This window comes from Nicotiana tabacum, chromosome 18 (assembly GCF_000715075.1).
Source record: "Nicotiana tabacum cultivar K326 chromosome 18, ASM71507v2, whole genome shotgun sequence".
NCBI classification, from domain to species: Eukaryota; Viridiplantae; Streptophyta; class Magnoliopsida; order Solanales; family Solanaceae; genus Nicotiana; species Nicotiana tabacum.
The window spans coordinates 3,270,277-3,282,371 of NC_134097.1; the positions used below are offsets into that span (position 1 = coordinate 3,270,277).

Below are 12,095 nucleotides of genomic sequence, written 5' to 3' on the forward strand. Positions count from 1 at the left end.
CGACCACAAAACCTCTGAATGACTTGAATCCCTTACACTCAAATCGCCGTATGGTACTTTCATTCTGACAACTATCGAACCTTTGCATTTCCTACAAATTCACGAATCACTTGACCACCTGAACTTCAGTTACCCCCGCACTGCTAATTCTACATCATGTCACTTGGGATGTGCCTGGCCGAATTTCGCTTAGTGCAAATAAAAAGTTGGTAGTGGGCTTTGAAGTCCTTTCTTGCTTGCTTAACAACAGACTAATTTGACTGAGACTTAGAAGAATAGACCCAAAAGAAACGAAGCGAAGTGACTTCGAGAATTAGGAATAAAACAAAAGAAAGAAAAAAAAAGCGATGACTATTTGAAGAAAAATGGAAAAGAGACTTATCTGAATGAAGCAACTGGCTCCAATGATCATGACATGCATTTCAGACTGATCAGCCTAATCCATCCAACTAATCACATTTCAGTTCATGCCATGTCTTCATACTTCAAAACCGGGTTTTCCATAATTCAATTTCTTTGTAAAGTCATGAACCTGATTCAGCTTGTAATGCCCCGAGGGGTTTTCACCAGCAAACCTCTCTCATTTGCTCCTCTCTCAACTCATTGTCGCCTTACAGTGCCCGTAAGGGTTTTCACCAATAAGACTCTCTCATTTGAATTTTCTCTCGACTCACCATCGCCCTATGGTGCCCGTGAGGGTTTTCACCAATAAGACTCTCTCATTTGAATTTTCTCTTGACTCACCATCGCCCTATGGTGCCCGTGAGGGTTTTCACCAATAAGACTCTCTCATTTATTCATTTTTCCTTGTGCCCATGAACCAAGGTGTTACCCGTGATGTAAATCGCACCTCCATCTCATTTGGCTTGGCATCCTCAAAGTTGATCAGAAGGTCTTTCTTTGGACTGTAGTGTAGGTTTCGGACAGGGTTAGAAAGAAAGGGTAGCATGCGGGCTCAAAATAATTCAAGATGAAGGGGTTCAAAATTACAACTTTTGGAATCAGATCTTTTTACAAAACTAAAACTTCTGCCCCAGTTTCTTCGAATTTGGGGAATTTTGGACTTTTATTTTGAGGGGACCGAACCGTGTAAGGTTGCCTACGTATCCTTAAAAGGAATCAGGTTGAACGTAGTTCAAACATAAGAGTTTTGCTTTTGTTACTTTGCTCTTCTTTTTCTCCTCTCTTTTCTTTTTTTTTCTTTCTTTGCTTTTCTCTTTTCTTTCTTTTTTTCTTCTTTTTTTCTTTTTTTTTTCTTGATTTTTTTTTCTCTTCTTCTTCTTTTCTCTCTTTTTTCTTTTATATTTCTAACACTGCTTTTGATTCCAAAAGAGAGGTATGAAAGAAAATAAATAAGGCTCAAAAAGGGTAACAAATGATAAAAGTGTTTGGGATAGCAGAATAAAATGCCTTCGTCATTCCAACTTTGAACGTGTCTAGTACAAAATGCGATTGAAGATAAGCAAAGAAATCATACATAATATCTCTTGACTGCATCATAATTAATAGCCATATCCACACATTTACCTTCTATGTCTGTTAAATACAAAGCACCATTGGGCAACACCTTTGTCACAATGAAAGGCCCCTTCCAGTTTGGGGCGAACTTGCCTTTAGCTTCAGCCTGATGTGGAAGGATGCGTTTCAATACCAGCTGACCCACTTCAAATTTTTGGGGCCGAACCTTCTTGTTGTATGCTCTTGTCATTCTTTTCTGATACAATTGACCATGACATACTGCTGCCAATCTTTTTTCATCAATCAAACTCAATTGCTCTAGCCGGGTTTTGACCCACTCATCATTATCAATTTCAGTTTCAACAACGACCCGCAGGGATGGAATCTCAACTTCCGCAGGTATCACTGCCTCGGTTCCATATACCAGCAAATAGGGGGTTGCACCTATTGAAGTGCGGACAGTAGTGCGATAACCTAGCAAAGTAAACGGTAACTTTTCATGCCATTGCCTCGAACCTTGTACCATTTTACGAAGTATCTTCTTTATGTTCTTGTTAGCAGCCTCAACAGCTCCGTTTGCCTTAGGACGATATGGAGTGGAGTTTCGATGCGTAACCTTGAACTGTTGGCATACCTCTTTCATCAAATGACTGTTGAGGTTAGCAGCATTATCTGTGATGATTACCTTGGGAATTCCGAACCGGCAAATGATGTTTGAATGAACAAAATCTACCACTGCCTTCTTGGTCATGGACTTAAAAGTTACAGCTTCGACCCACTTGGTAAAGTAATCAATGGCTACCAAAATAAACCTATGCCCGTTTGACGCTGCCGGCTCAATCGGTCCAATGACATCCATGCCCCAAGCAACAAAGGGCCAAGGTGCCGACATTGTGTGCAGCTCAGATGGCGGGGAATGAATCAAATCACCGTGCACCTGGCATTGATGACATTTGCGAACAAAGCTGATGCAATCACGTTCCATGGTGAGCCAATAATAACCTGCTCGAAGAATCTTCTTCGCCAAGACGTACCCACTCATATGTGGGCCGCAAACCCCAGAATGCACTTCGGCCATGATAGTCGAGGCTTGTTTAGCATCTATACACCTTAGTAATCCTAGATCTGGAGTTCTCTTGTACAATATTCCCCCACTTAAGAAAAATCCACTAGCCAGACGTCGAATGGTTCTCTTTTGATCGCCTGTGGCATGTGCCGGATATACCCCTGATTTGATGTATTCCTTGACATCATGGAACCAAGGCTCACCATCAAGTTCCTCCTCAACCACATTGCAATAGGCATGCTGATTTGGATTCGCAGAGGGTCGACATAAATCTCATCCGGATGGTGTAACATTGATGCCAGAGTAGCCAAGGCATCGACAATCTCATTATGAATCCTGGGAATATGCCTGAATTCTACCGACCTGAATCATTGACAAATATCATGCAGACATTGTCGATACGGTATGAGCTTCAAATCACGGGTCTCCCATTCTCCCTGAATCTGGTGAACCAGCAAATCTGAGTCTCCCAAAACCAATATTTCTTGAACTCCCATATCTATAGCTAGCCTCAAACCCAGAATGTATGCCTCATATTCAGCCATGTTGTTAGTGCAATAAAATCGAAGTCGAGCTGTTATAGGGTAGTGATGCCTTGTTTCAGAAATGAGTACAGCACCTATTCCGACACCTTTCATGTTAGCAGCTCCATCAAAGAAGAGTTTCCAACCTGGCTTTTCATCATGATCAGCCCCGTCAACATACATCACTTCTTCATCAGGAAAATAAGTCTTCAGTGGCTTATATACTTCATCCACCGGATTCTCGGCCAAGTGATCGGCTAGGGCTTGGGCTTTTATCGCGGTTCGAGTCACATAGATGATGTCAAATTCTGTGAGTAAAATCTGCCACTTTGCCAACCTCCCTGTGGGCATAGGCTTCTGAAAGATATACCTTAGAGGATCCATGCGAGAAATGAGGTAAGTAGTGTAGGATGACAGATAATGCGTCAACTTTTGCGCCACCCAAGTCAGGGCGCAACATGTCCTTTCAAGAAGAGTATACTTAACCTCATAAGGAGTGAACTTCTTGCTGAGGTAATAAATGGCTTGCTCTTTCTTGCCCGTGATGTCGTGTTGACCCAACACACAACCAAAAGAATTATCCGTGACTGTCAAATAGAGGATTAAAGGTCTCCCAGGTTCTGGCGGGACCAACACAGGGGGTTCAGCAGGTAATTCTTGATCTTATCAAATGCTTCCTGACACTCATCAGTCCACTTAACCGCAGCATTTTTCTTTAGTAACTTAAATATGGGCTCACAAGTCGTCGTGAGTTGAGCAATAAACCTGCTGATGTAGTTTAACCTCCCGAGCAGGCTCATCACCTCAGTTTTATTCTTTGGTGGTGGTAGTTCTTGGATGGCCTTAATCTTTGACGGATCCAACTCGATGCCGCGTCGACTGACTATGAATCCCAACAGTTTCCCCGACGGAACACCAAATGCATATTTCGCCGGATTGAGCTTGAGGTTGTACCTGCGGAGCCTTTGGAAAAACTTTCTCAAATCCCCAACATGGTCGGACTGCTTCTTTGACTTTATGATCACATCATCTACATAAACCTCAATTTCCTTGTGTATCATGTCATGAAATATAGTAGTCATTGCCCTCATGTAAGTTGCCCCAGCATTCTTTAAACCGAATGGCATTACCCGGTAGCAATACGTCCCCCATGGCGTGATGAATGCTGTCTTTTCTGCGTCTTCCTCGTCCATTAGGATCTGATGATATCCCGCATAACAATCCACGAAAGACCCGATCTCGTGCTTGGCACAATTATCAATCAGAATGTGGATATTCGGCAATGGAAAGTTATCTTTTGGACTTGCCTTGTTGAGATCACGATAATCAACACACACCCTCGTCTTACCATCCTTCTTTGGTACTGGTACCACATTAGCTAACCAAGTGGGATACTGAGTGACCCGAATGACCTTTGCCTCCAGTTGCTTTGTGATTTCTTCTTTAATCTTCACAGTCATATCAGTCTTGAACTTTCTTAACTTTTGCTTGACAGGAGGGAACGTAGGGTCGGTTGGCAATTTATGAGCTACCAAATCAGTACTCAAGCCCGGCATGTCGTCATACGACCATGCAAAGACATCTTTGTATGCAAATAGTGTTTTGATTATTTCTTCCTTTATTTGCGGTTCCAGATGCACACTTATCTTGGTTTCTCTGATATTATTTTGATCCCCTAAATTGATTGCTTCGGTTTCATTCAAATTAGGCTTGGGTTTTTCTTCGAAGTGTTTTAGTTCTCTACTGACTTCCTCAAATACCGCCTCTTCATCGTATTCTGTTTCATCATCACCCTCTACTTCTTGGATCGTTGTTTCAGAATTAGATTGGCTTTTAAGATTTGGCTGAAAATTCCTCATGCATGTCATGTCATTGAAACCAGCATAAAAGGAACTGTACAGAAAGCAAAAACAAAAATGAAACGCTGTCAGGATTAATGGAAAACGGGAAATTGTATTTCATTGAAAATAAAAGGATAGGAGGGTTTGTACATCAAAACAAGCAAAAAATAAAAATCTGGATTACAACCCTAGAATAACCCAGATAGCAGAAAGGAAAACAAAGCAAACTACCAAAACTCCTTCCGGGCGGGGAGAGGAGTAGCTTTCCAATTGCTAAGCTTCACATTTGGCCCAACGAGCTGCACATCGGCATTACTGGAACCTTCCCCGATTTCTACCATATTAACCTCATCAAACAAACTCTGGAACCTCTTGATCAACTCTTCATCAAAGTCGACCACAGGTTTTGGGACCGCTGATATTGGGCGTTTTGCGACCCTTGGCTTGACAAAAGACTTGGAGATATGTGGAACAGGCTTAGGAAGTGACCATGCCTTTCCTTTCAAACTTTTAGCCTTTTTCACATCCTTCCCTGTGAGTGTGAATCCCAAACCAAATGTACCAAAACTTTCACGTGGGCACACCGGATGCACAATACCCTGCAGAGATGAACCCAGACCTTTGCCTGGCAGAAAACCATTCTTCAACATTTCATTTGCTACCATGACAGACGCGGATGGTATCTTTGGACCTAGGATGCATTCTCCTTCGGGAATTTTCCCGACAGACACTGTTTCGAACATTTGGTAAACCCAAGGCCCTTTATCATCTTCAACTTCAATAAATGGAACGATTATGTCATTGTAAGCAGATAAGTTCTCATCACCGTGCACAACTATTTCCTGTTTGTCCCATTCGAACTTTACCATTTGATGCAGAGAAGACGGGATTGCCTTGGCAGCGTGGATCCAGGGCCTGCCCAACAACAAGTTATAAGAGGCAGTCACATCTAGCACTTGGAACTCCATAGTGAACTCAACCGGCCCTATTGACAAATTTAGCATTATATCACCGACAGAATCTTTCCCTCCTCCATCGAAGCCTCGAACGCATACATTATTAATGTGGATCCTTTCGGTGCCAATCTTCAACTTTTGCAAAGTGGACAGAGGGCAAATATTCGCACTAGAACCGTTATCCACCAGTACCCTTGAGACAGCAAAATCTTCGCACTTCACTGTGAGATAAAGAGCTCGATTGTGTTCTGTACCCTCTATAGGGAGTTCATCATCTGAGAAAGTGATCCTGTTCGCTTCGAAAATCTTGTTAGCAATCTTTTCCAAGTGGTTCACCGTGATCTTATCAGGAACATGGGCCTCGTTCAAAATCTTCATCAGGGCTTTGCGGTGTTCATCTGAATGTATCAATAAAGACAGAAGAGAGATCTGAGCTGGTGTTTTCCTCAACTGTTCTACAATGGAATAGTCTTGCATTTTCATCTTTTTCAGGAATTCCTCAGCCTCTTCTTCGGTGATCGGCTTTTTTACTGGGATGTGGCCGTCCTTGGATGGCTTGGTTTTCCTCAGTTCTTCTGGGGCAAAACATCTCCCAGAACGAGTTAGTCCTCCGGTTTCATTGATTTCTTCTTCTACTTCTTTCCCTTTGTATGTTATTACCACCTGTTTGTAATTCCATGGGACGGCCTTTGTGTCAACCATCGGTAACTGGATTACTGGCTTAATGATAATGGGGGTAACACGAGCCCCTTCCACGATTATGACAGGCTTGCCCGGGACCCCTGGCACGACCACCTTTTGCCTCTCCTGGTTCGCTTCAACATCAACCGGAGGCCCTTTCACAACCAATACAGAAGGCTTCACGTTGAGCGCGCTTGGCTTCTCCGACACCCTTTTGATTGCCAAGGACATTGCTTTTGCAGAATCTAGAGCTTTGACTGGATTACTTTCGCTATCCCGGATCATCATGACAGACTTGGAAGAGTTTTTGGGCTCCCCATCCTTATGAACTATCTCGATCATATGTGTCTCTGCATGGGCCGGCAAAGGATTTTGGTTGATGTTTGGCGCCTCCGGGCTCTGGACCACAATTTGATTTGTATCAATAAGCTCTTGGATCGCCCTCTTCAAATGCCAGCACTTCTCCGTGTCGTGCCCCGGAGCATCAGAACAATATGCACATTTAAGGGAGTAATCAAGGTTCCTTGGAGGCGGATTTGGTATCTTGGGCTCAATCGGCCTCAAAACGTCCAACTGCCTCAACCTCTGAAACAAACTGGTATAGGACTCTCCAAGAGGGGTGAAGGTTTCTTTCCGTTGTTGCCTCTCTTTTCTGTAATCTAGCTTCGGTCGAAAACTTGGACCAGTAGGGTTTTGGTATGGTTGTGGGGGTGTATAAAGATTTTGTGGAGTTGGAGCATGCCATTGCGGGTAAGGAGGGGGTTGAGCATATGACTGTGCGTGGTGAACATGGTATTGGGGTAGCTCGACAGAATATCGAGGGTCTTGTGGCGGGAGATAGTGCTGAGATGGATTATCTGGAGCTTGGGTGTAGGCTTGAGGTTGGGGTCGAGTTTGGGTGTACTGGTGAGGTGGACCCCTTGGGCCACGCCATGATCCAGAGACAAACATAGCGACATCTTCTTTCTTCTTTTTGCCTAACAGGCTTCCGGTGCCACTTTGAATTGCCTGTGTGGTCGCTTTTATGGCAGAGTAGCTCATGATCTTGCTTGACTTGAGTCCCTCTTCCATCATTCCTCCCATCTTTACCACATCGTTGAAGGACTTACCTATGGCTGAGATCAAATGGCCAAAGTAAGTGGGCTCTAGGGCTTGAAGAAAGTACTCGACCATCTCATCTTCCTCCATTGGAGGGTAGACTCGTGCAGCTTGTTCTCTCCATCTGAAACCATATTCCCTAAAGCTTTCATTGGGCCTCTTCTCTACCTTGGTCAAAGATAGGCGATCCGGGACAATGTCTATATTGTACTGAAAGTGCCGAGCAAAGGCCTGAGCCAAGTCATCCCATGTGTACCACCTGCTAGTGTCTTGGCGGGTGTACCATTCTAAAGCTGCCCCACTCAGACTCTGACTGAAATATGCCATTAATAATTCATCTTTCCCACCGGCGCCTCTCATATTGCTGCAGAAGCCTCTCAAATGGGCCACGGGATCTCCATGTCCATCGTACGGGTCAAACTTGGGCATCTTGAACCCAGCGGGCAGTTGAACATCCGGAAATAAGCATAAATCCTTGTAAGCCACACTTACTTGGCTTCCTATCCCTTGCATGTTCTTCAAAGATTGCTCTAGGCTCTTCACTTTCCTGAACATCTCGTCCTGCTCCACATTCCGGGATGGTTTCTCAGTTTCGACAAGAGGTTCAAAGCGAGGGGCATGAGAATAAGGATTCACGACTTTGAAAGTTGGTTCTGGAACATAATATTGGGTATCTGGAGCTTGGAACGCGGGTTCGCTAGAAGATCTGTGAAGGGTAGCTCGCGGAGGGGCTACGAAAATAGGAGCGGATGTCGGAGCAGGGTATGCAGTTGTTTTGGCTGGTGGAGCATGAAAGGTTTGGGACGAGGTGCCAGGGTAATGGTGATAAGGGATAAAGCCTGGTGCGTGCTGAGGGGAAAGGTCAATGGTAATGGGATCTTGGGCTTGTGATAGTGGTGGAATGAAAGCGGGATTTTCTGAGTAGTTAGCGGGGAATGAAGGTGGGGGATGCCCCCTGACCCAGGCTTGATACATTTCTGCCATTTGATGCTTCAACCTGTAGACCTCTTCTTTCAATTCAGACTCCGATTCTACAACCTCCCTTGGCGGGTCGACAACACCCGTGTCCAATTCTTTGCTAGTCATGACTGCCTTACACTTTGATCTGGTGTTATAAGGGTGACTTTCCAGGATGCCAACAAACTAACCACCTAAAACAAAACCTGTCTCTGTTCACACACAAAAACTTGGTCAGTTTTAAAAGCAATTTACAGATAGGTAATCGCACATTGGATATGCAATGCACCTGAGCAGTTAACGTTCCTAAATGCTTTGCGACGGTTCGTATGTTTCATCCCGGCTTTTCCAAATTCTCCAAATCCTGACTTTTCCCTCTCACCTCCTGCTATGTTTCGCTCTTTTAGTTCTTATTCTTTCCTCTCTTTTTTTAGTTTGGCCCCTTTTTTCTTTTAAGAATATGATCGAATCCTATGGGGATTGCCTACGTATCATGACGCCGCATGAATCAGATCATTACGTAGTTCAGAGCAATAGACGCGAAATAATTTATTTCATTAATAAAAGACAATCTTTTTGGATTTTCTATTACAAGGACTAAAGTAGAGATGACTGCAAAAAAGGAAAATCTACAGACTCGGCATAAAGTAATAGACAACTTTGACAAAGGCGAACAAGACTCAAAGAAAGTAAAACACAGACTACTAAAGGAAATCAAAAATACATAAGAGCATCCACTGGTACTCCGGAGGCTTGCGGGACATCAGCCGGTCTCCGCATAGGCCTGCAGGCAATATCCTCTTGGAGGCGGTCTAGGTCAACCATCACTTGTCGGACGAATGTCATTACAGAAGCAAAAAATATAGACTTGGTCATATCTTCACATTCATGGTATTTCATTACAACATAATCAGCTATCTCTTTAATCCTCATTCTGATGACACCCTTTTCTTGCAGCAAACGTCCAATCTGCTGGGCCCGAGCCTCGAATACTTGTGTATCTGTGTTGCTTTGGTCTTGTAACTGCTTCAGGCTTTCTTGTAGTTGGTAAATCAGTGCATAGCAATGCTCTCTTTCTGTCCTAAAATCCTTTGTTTGCTTAATCATTTCATTTTCCAGAGCAACCAACTTTTCCTGCAAAATCGCTACTTCTTTGTCATATTTCTGCTTCAACTGGTGGGCTAATCTAGCGTGTTCTTACGCACCTTTGGCCAGCTTTGCTTGAGCATTGAACAAATCCCCCTCGACCTTTGTCAAGTCAAAACCGTAATCATGCACTTTCCGCCTCAGGTTGGTAATAATTTTCTCATCTCTCTCACTTCTTGCTGGTGTCTCGGCGGCTATCTTCATTCTCTGAATTTGGGCTCGAAGGGATTCATTTTCCTTGGCCAACCTCTTCTTTTCCCCTGCATCTTTAGCTGCCTGCAAACTACCATCAAATTTGATTTTTTCAATTTGCCCTTCGAGCTTGCTTATGGTGGTCCGGTACTCCCTTTCTTTGGCTAACCAAGCCCACTGCTCCTGCGATTCGTCAACAAATTCTTGGATATGAGGTCTTTTAGTTGGTCGTTCAGGTTCACCACTCGTCGCGACTCTCTTTCCATACCAGGCAACATAACTAGGTAAGACCTCACCTTTAGACAAATCACGTACTCGGGTATTTGCCCCCAAATACTGGCATTCGCTCCAAATTTTACGAACCACTTCTTCGGGAAATTGGGCATCAGGACGGATTTCGACCACATAAGTGCTAAGATCTTCATCTCTAGGAACTGTCTGGCATCTTCCAAGCTGTCTCAAAACCCGGTACGGAGCATAGGGTTGGATGCTTCGGAGACCCATTAGCAAGAAGTAGGGACCAGTGGCGGGCATATAAACAATCTCATCAACGGGAAGCCAACCCAATGTCCATTCTACCTGATCTGCGGTCGTAGATTGAAGGCAGGTAATCCAATCTTTGACCCCTTTCGGCATCTCGAATCCTGTTACTCGTGCACTAAACTCTTCAATGCAGTTTTTTCCCGTAGACCCATAGTTCATGTATCGAGGACGATGACAGAGGTGTTCGATCATCCATACTTGCAACAACAGGTTGCATCCCTCGAAAAAACTGGCTCCGGCCTTACAGAACGTGAGGGCTCGGAATATATCTGATACGATCATGGGTGCGAGAGTACTCTTGGCCTGAGTAGTCAGAACGTGGACAACCCCGGCTATCCGCAAATCAATGTGCCCGTCCTCCCTTGGAAACACCAAAAGTCCTAAAAATGCCACCATGAAGGCAAAACATCTATGGGTTCCTTTACTGCAGAGTCCATTTTCAGGGTCTTCGAATCCCCCTAGATGCCCGTATCGCTGATATAGAAAATGAAAGGTGGAAATTCCCCATGCTAGACTTCCCGTCTTGATTTGTCTGCTTATCTTTAATAAGTCCAGAAACTTGTGGGGAGTAACAGTCCTTGGAGATACCAGGTACTTGTGTCTCAGTCCTTCCGTGCTCCCAGTATAACCCGCTATTTCTTCCAAAGTGGGCGTAAGCTCAAAATCTGAGAAGTGTAAAACATTATGAGCGGGGTCCCAGAATGCCACTAATGCCTCTATCAGGTCCCTTCTAGGTTGAATTTTCAATAGTCCAGTGAGCGCCCCTAGGTATTGGTTGACCATATCTCGTCCTTGTTTTCCCAAATCCTCCCACCACATGTGGAGTGCCAGTGGAATCTGATCCATAACCTTCACAGGTAAGTTCTGAACGGTGCTCATTCTGCACATTTTAAATTAGGGTGACTAGATTAAAATTTTGTACAAAACTGATCATGAAAAGATTACTATCATTATAATTTTTGAAAAATATAACCGAAAACAAATCACGGGCACTTTTGCAAATACGGCCTTTCAACGCTTCGGAGGAGAAGATTTTAGGGTTGTGTTTGCGAAGTGGTCAATTTTTATTTTTATTATTATTATTTTTTAAGAGAAAATATTTTTGGAATTTGATTATTCTTTTTTTTTTTAATTTTTGAAAAAGCAAGACTTCTAAAGAAAAAAGAAAATATTTCTTTTTTTTGAATTTTGATTTTATAATTATTTTTTCGGAATTTCGAAAGAAAAAACTTCTAAAAAAAAAGGAAAAGGAAAATATTTTTGGATTTTAATTTCATTTGTCTTCTTTTTCTAATGAAAGACTCCTACAGATAAAATATATACTTGTTTTGGTTTAAAATTATTATTTATTTATTTTTAATCTTTTATTTGTTTGGGATTTTCTTTAAAAAAAGACTCCTAAAAGAAGGAATTAAAGGAAATATTTTTTGAATTTTTAAAAATGGGGTCTCAAAGAAAGACTTTCTAAATAAGGAAATAAAGGAAAATATTTTTAGATTTTTGAAAATTGGGGGCCGGAACCGATGAGGTTTGCCTACGTATCTCACATCCGGTGAGAATCAGGCCCGCGTAGTTCGGTCATTTTGACGCGCAGAAAAATATGATTTGTTTTGAAATGATTCTCTCTTTATTT

At 43.0% G+C, this 12,095-nt stretch overlaps 1 pseudogene; it reads right to left on the bottom strand.

The window, feature by feature from the left end:
• Positions 1-1,471: 1,471 nt before the first annotated feature.
• Positions 1,472-7,477, bottom strand: LOC142173024 (uncharacterized; annotated as a pseudogene).
• Positions 7,478-12,095: the final 4,618 nt, after the last annotated feature.